The sequence below is a fragment of the Mixophyes fleayi genome, chromosome 1, assembly GCF_038048845.1.
Source record: "Mixophyes fleayi isolate aMixFle1 chromosome 1, aMixFle1.hap1, whole genome shotgun sequence".
Taxonomy (NCBI): Eukaryota; Metazoa; Chordata; class Amphibia; order Anura; family Limnodynastidae; genus Mixophyes; species Mixophyes fleayi.
Window position 1 is genome coordinate 161,369,399 of NC_134402.1, and position 7,753 is coordinate 161,377,151.

Below are 7,753 nucleotides of genomic sequence, written 5' to 3' on the forward strand. Positions count from 1 at the left end.
ATAATATATTGTACCAGCTGCATGTCAATATGCCCATGCTTGGTATATCCCATATTGTATATGGTACCAGGTGCATGGCAATATAAATGCACACATATGTATATAAAAGAAAAAAGACAGCTGTCAGCGCTTATCCTTAAGACTGCATATCTGTGTGTATCTAGCAAAATGAAAACATGAGGTATTAGATCATATTTTGATCAAAACATTTAAGCCTGCATCCCAGCATCAATAGCACCTTATTATATGCAGGTCCTATGCTGACCTATATGCTTTAAACACCATTAAAATGCAGTTAAAATCAGATGCACTCACTCCCCAGGTATAGGGGTTTATATATAACAAGGGTTGGCTTGTGAGCCACATCCAAATGTACCTTAAATAGTCTTGATGGACAGCTGCTATGACAATAAGGCAATATTTTGAAACAAAACCAGAGAAAAAACAAGCCCATATTTAGTATATCCCATATTATATATGGTACCAGCTGCTTGGCAATACGCCCATGCTTGGTATATCCCATATTGTATATGGTACCAGCTGCGTGGCAATATAAATGCCCATATATGTATACAAAACAAAAAAGACAGTTGTCAGCGCTTATCCTTAACACTGCATATCTGTGTTTATCTAACAAAATGAAAACATGAGGTTTTAGTTCATATTTTGATCAAAATATTTAAGCCTACAACCCAGCGTCAAGGACACCTCATTATATGCAGGTCCTACACTGACATATATGCTTTATACACCATTAGAATGCAGTAAAAATCATCATTGTAGTCAGACTACCTAAACCTGAAAGACTAATAACAGAGAATAATGTCTTTCCTCAACGAGAGTTAACAAGATTAAACATCAAGGGAAATATCTTTATGTCCAGTAGATGTAGATGCACGTGTAGTCGTTTACAAAGAATGCAAAAGTATTTATTCAATGTTTTTCTCACTATATATGATTGTCGTCATTAGCAATGAGTAAAATGACATACAAATTGAGTTTCCTGGCGGAATAGGCAGTGGTGCAAAGTTATGGTGATACAATCTTTGAATTATTCTTCTGCTTTGCCCTTGCATTCAATGATCATTTTGCGCTGTATTTGTACATTTTTATTTAGTTGAATTTACAGTCTATATATAGAGCTGCAATGACAATGTCAATTCATTCTGCTCTGTGGTGTGGTTGTGGTATAATAGGGGAGAAGTCTGGGTGGAAATAAAATCAATGGGAAGTCCAGTAGAACAAAAAGTATATGGGGAACTCTGTGGAACATTAAAGCCCAAATTCCGCTGGCGGGATGTGTAATACTCTGCAGCCAAATATTCTGAACAGTTTTAAAAATTTCACTTATCTCTAGCAAACAAAACAAACAATAATACCGGATAGTGAATTAAGTGAAATGCAATTCAGTCTTTCAAAGATCCCCATACATTACCTTTAATATATTATTATTATTATTATTATTATTATTATTATCATTTATTTGTTAGGCGCCACAAGGATTCCGCAGCACAGTACACAGTACAAACAGTAGACCATACAGGGTGACAAAGTACAGAACAATAAACACAAAGTACCAATACTTCAGAACTCTGGGTAGACATATGGGTAAAGACGGAGCAGAAGAACAGGTATGGAGACAGGAGGGGAGAGGGGCCCTGCTCATACGAGCTCACATCCTAAGGGAGGGTGAACAAACAGGCACAATATGGAGCCATTAAAGTAAGGGAGAGAAAGGCGGGGCTAGGGGAGAGAGGGAAGAACGGGGCAGCACGGTGGCTCAGTGGTTAGCACTTCTGCCTCACAGCACTGGGGTCATGAGTTCAATTCCCGACCATGGCCTTATCTGTGTGGAGTTTGTATGTTCTCCCCGTGTTTGCGTGGGTTTCCTCCGGGTGCTCCGGTTTCCTCCCACACTCCAAAAACATACTGGTAGGTTAATTGACTGCTATAAAAAAAATGGACTCTAGTCTCTCTCTCTCTCTGTCTTCTGTGTGTGTATGTTAGGGAATTTAGACTGTAAGCTCCAATGGGGCAGGGACTGATGTGAATGAGTTCTCTGTACAGCGCTGCAGAATTAGTGGCGCTATATAAATAAATGGTGATGATGATGAGGGACAAGGAGTTAGGCATCAGGGATCCTAACCCAAGATCCACCACGTATAGCAACAATAGAACTGACGAAGGTCAGGAGTACCCCCTGCAGACCACTATCAAGAACCCAGACCAAATACCAGCGGAGTTATCACCACACAAAAAAGCACATCTATCCAACCAGATTCCCCCTGATCAAACAACTTCTTAAGTACAACAGCAGCAAAAGGACTTATAAACATAGAAAGTCCAAAACCGCGCATAAGAACCAATAACAAAACCCGACTGCTAATTACTAAACACAAAGAGATGGAAACTGGTTACGTCAAGATAGTTAGATCCAGGTTTGATAAGGGAGCACAGCATATTGAGAAAGATCTGGAGCTAGTAAGGACCTCACTCCTGGACAGCTTTTCTAGTACCCAAGATTAGTTTATAACAACGGGTGGGGTACGCTATTACGATGCTGATTACCCCGACATCTAATATATAGGCAAAATAATTTTGAATACTACAATTTCAACATAAATAAAATATAGACTATTACAAAGACACAGAAGATCTCTGACATGGCTTTTATTAAATCTGAATACAGAAAATACTGGCACTTAACATTGACGTCACTTAATACAGCGACATTAGTATTTAAAGCGCCCAAAGCAGGTAACAGTGCCTAGCCCTAACCCTAACCCTAGCCTTAACCCTAACCCCAACTCCAACTCCAACTACAACCCTAACCCTAACCCATAGATTACATTGTACAGTAGGTCCTGGTTTTTCCGCTTTAAATACAGAAATGTCTATGTCGCTATATTAAGTAACGGCAATTTGAAGTGCCAGGATTTTCTGTATTCGGATTTAATGACAGCCACGCCAGAGATCTTCTGCGTCTTTGTAATAGTAAGTCTATATTTTATTTATTTATTTATGTCGTAATGCAAGTATTCAGACTTATTTTGCCTATATATTAGTTGTCGGGGTAATCAACATCGTAATAGCGATTACCCCCGATAACAACACCCAGGAATCACAGATTCACCGTACCCCAATTAATTTTTTACAATTATGCCCCAGTACTTTTCTCCCACCAGACCCTGCTCTGAGGCTAGATATTTCAGTCCCCAACAGCCCCATAGGCCTCAAAAGAAGCTTGAGACCAGGTTCCACAGTGGAACTAGAGGAGGAAGAACTCCTCTTTGTAAGACCAAAAAATAAGAAAATAAGTCTCAAAGGAATTTTAACCTTTGTGTTACCGTCCTAATGGAACCACAAATATAACTATTAGATAAAGGACTCAAATTTGCCCCAAATAATACTGTGAAAAGTGTAAGTTAAGGTTGTATGCCTTTGTGACTTTTTGCCTTCTACATTTTGGATTGATTATTGACTTGGAAATCTTTGAGACATTCTCTTTGAACAATTTGAACGCCTTATAATAATATTGGGAGGATTATTATTTACAACAAAGACTCTATTCTTTGCACCAAGGATTTATCTTATTACCAGCTTAAAAGCAATATTGGAGCTTTGCTATTGCACGCACAATCTGCATCCTCAAATAATAGGGGATCTTGCTTTGTTATTAATCTCTCATACAAAGAATTTACTAACGATCAATTTATAGTTTTGAGACTTTATTACCTTTGGTTAGAAGAATATATTTCAGTTTTGTTACTAGTTTACTCATCTTTATCAGGTACTATTTACCAGCAGACAAGCACGATTGTTTATCTATCACCACATGCTGTTGCTATGTATTGTCTTTCACCTTGAATCTGAGTTTTATGTTATTTGCTCTGTCTTAACCCTTTAGTACCCTTCTAGCCAGGACAAGATTGTCATTGTATACTGTTTATTTTTTATATCTGTGTACATATTAAAGTGTTATTGTATTTACTGTGCTTTGAATCATACACTACATGTAGGATTACATCCTATTCAGCCAATTTCTTTGTGTATGCATATGCAGATATTCACAAAGCGACATGGAGGTCTACTAATACATATAGATAGCTCGGCGTACAGTACAACTGGGAACATTATTAGGTAGTAATATTAATGCTGTCAGACAGCAAATGTTCTGTGAATAAAGAATGCAATCAAATATTTAATAACAAATTAAGATTCACATTGCTTTAAAGCGGAACTGTTGAAACTAACCTGGTAATGGTACTTGAATAATTAAAAAAATTAGTATATTTGTGGAGCATCAGTTACTAACACTGATGTCTGTAAAGAGTCTCTACAAATAATTTACAATGCATAAAACAGGATACAAGATATGTGATTTGTAAAAGTAAAACTGTAGCAGTAAAAAAAGAGGAACTGAGATAATTACATATTTCAAAGCAGTCTATTGCAGTAGAATTATAAGAACAATTTCCAGGAACCACAATGAACTCATTGAAAGGAAATATGATGTTATTTACAAAATTTAGCATTTATGCTGACTGCTATTAAAATAACACAAACCAATGACTAACAAACCCCACTCTCTGCATTTTTATGCACCCCCAATCTTTTACAGCTGGTTTCAAAGACTTTTTTTCTCTGTCCCCTTGGCAGGAGGAATGTGTACTCTAAATCCATGAACTTTGCAGCAGTCCATCCATACACAGCTCTGTTTCTTGAGACAGACATCGATAGGCAGCAGCAAAAACATGACACATTTACAGAGACAATCCAGGGGTCTAGTCTAACCTCAGGGATAGGGGCTGGCTGGTCTGGTCTGGGGGGCAAGGGGGCCTCTCCCCCCTCGGCTGGTCCCATATTGGGGTACCTGGGGCTGGGTAACTGGTACCTGCATTTTTTCTTTTAAAATAGACTACTGATTTGAATCTTGCTACTGTAATGCTAGTAACAGTGGTAGTGGGTATAGTGAAGATATAAAGAATGATTTGTTTGTTCTCTGTTTGTACTCTGTACAGTGCTGCGGAAATCTTGTGGCTCCTTATAAATAAAGGATAATAATAATAATAATAATAATAATAATATAATGTTCAGTCAGTGCAGTTGGATTTTCCTGAAGTATATTAAGATAACCGCGACTTTACATGCTATGCAAATTACATAATTTACTTGCATGTTGCTTACGCCTATGCTTTTGATTGAAATTGCGTCCAACTCTACATATGGCTCATTATGTAGAAGTATTACATTTAATTTACTGTAATCACGTGTGTATCCCTCAACAAATGTAATGTGTATTATTATTTTGCATTCATTGGTTGTTTGTAAATGTTGATGGTTGTAGGAAGAGACTATGACCAAACCAAGGTTGAACATCACCTTGACACATTTGAGGGAACACTGTGCCAGAATTATCCTTCATAGATGGCTCACCAGGTTGTCAGCGGATGTGGTTGTATTTCTCCTGGGTGTTACAGAGCCCAGAAAGATGTGGAAAGTAGGTTTGAACTGAGGAACTAGAGATGCTTTTTCTGCTTTTTTTACACTTATGTAAACTAACTCATAATTAATTTCTATATTTTGTTTTTAATATCTTGTAACATTTAATTAGTTAACAAGTTGTCCTGTATTTTCTGCATTCTCACATCTTTATATGCTTTGTTATTGCACTGATATTGAATGCATTATCACATCTTTATATTATCACATCTTTAAAAGTGTTGCTATTCTTATTAGCAATAGATCATTAATATAAGTACTGCTTGTATGAGGCAATCTCCTCCTATTGAATCATTGCACTTTCCCTAAAAGTGTCTCATTTCTGTTGTTATAACTGAAATTTGTAAAGACAGCTATGGAACCAGGAATAAGGTGAAAACATAAGTGGCCTGAGTCATTAAAGAGAGCAAAGGATAAAAAAAGAAGTAACATTGCACCTGGGCAAAACCATGTTGCATTGGAGGGGGAGGTACATTTAAAATGTGGGGACAGATTTAAAGTTGGGATAGGGCATATCCTAGATCAACTTTAAATTTCAATGTAGAAACAAAGCTATCAAATATTTGTGTGCTAGATGAAAAAACAGCCAGTATTTAACGTATGCGGGAAAAAATAGACTAATTTGCACCCCTTGCATTGTAACATGGTTTGTCCTGGAGAACATTTACTCCTTTTTTTTGCCTTACTTCCCTTAATGACTCAGGCCCAAGGTGTTTTATTGAGGAAACAACTCAATCCCGATATGCAGTGAGGCTTTAGCCCTCCGCCCCTCCATCACCCAATACTCTCTTCTCTGCCCCTCAAACTACTGAGACTACACTATTCACCAATGTTGTTTTTCCTTTCCAGGGATTACAGCAGATATCATTTCTCTCTCAGTCACAGTTTGAATTTCTAACAGTACAGAATAGGCCATATTCTGCCCCCTCACCATATCGGTCTAGTACCTCAGCTGTGGTACCCCCTTAAAAAGTTCTTGTAGCTTGTTCTATGTCATTGTCTGATACTCCCAGGAGCTCAGTACCAGGCATCTTCTGGGGTCCTTCTGTAGCATTACACCAATCATTAGCTTCCTCACTTGTCAACAACGCCATCACTCCTGTTTGGTAACAGATTTCTAAGTGTATAACACTTGAATGTAAAAAGGCTGGGAGACTGTAAATAGAAACACAGGATCTCCATGAGGTAATCAGAGTCAGTAACGTTTCAGCCGAGGGTTATAACAGATGAAGAGCATAGATTTGATCGTAAATCGCATAAAACTGTTAGGGCTGACAGTGAATATCATAAACTTGTAGAACAGGCAGGAGAGGTCTTCACCTATATCAGCCACCTTTCCTGTAGAGCTGGACGCGCTTAGACGTACTCAGATGCCCCCAAGTCTTAAACTCAAAGTAGTACTAGTTTATAATATTACTGCAGCGCAGGCGAGAGCCTAATAGTAGATAGTAGCAGAGTCCAGCAAACAGGCCAGGGTCAGAGGGACAAAAGCAGGCAGCAGAGTGAAGTCCAGGCAAGGGTCAGGGCCGGAAAAAGCAACGTATCCGGAAAACAGGCAGTGGTCAGGGTCAAAGGCAATCTAACAAAATCCAGTAAGCAAACCAGGGGTCATACACACAAATAATCTATCCAGAAAAACACAAGAGCAGCAGCAGGAGAAAGGAGCAGGTAAGCCCTGACAACAGGAAGCTATAACCGGCAGTGAGGCTCAGTCCTCACTGCCTTACGTAGTGATGTAGACCAATCCCCTGCAGAGTGCACAGCTGCAATTCCCCAGTCAGCCTGGCTGCACTCACACACACACCTGCGCGCGCACGCCCGACTGTTAGACAGCTGGCCGGGCGCGGTGGCAGGGCGAGTTGAGCAGGAGGAAGTGATGTCCCAGTCGTCATGGTGACTAACGGGACGCCAGGGGCAGAAGGAAGCAAGCCGCAGTGGCCAGCCATGGAACCGCAGCTCGTGACAGAAACATTAACGGTGTGTTCACAGGAATTGGCATGCTTAAGGAAAGCCTAATTGTTATAAACTAGTTTCCAGCACCAAAGGATAATTGTAGCTGTACCAGCCCCTGTGTGCTATGGGGGTAAGAAGCATAGGGGGCCAGAAAAAAAAGTGTATTGTAACAGTCCAATAAAAACAAAATACTAAATAGGGGAATAGCATACTAAACCAAAAATAATCATTTTATTACCACAGTAAAGGCTATATAGTATTTTCAAAAGTAATGATAAAAGTTTATTTACTTTTAGTA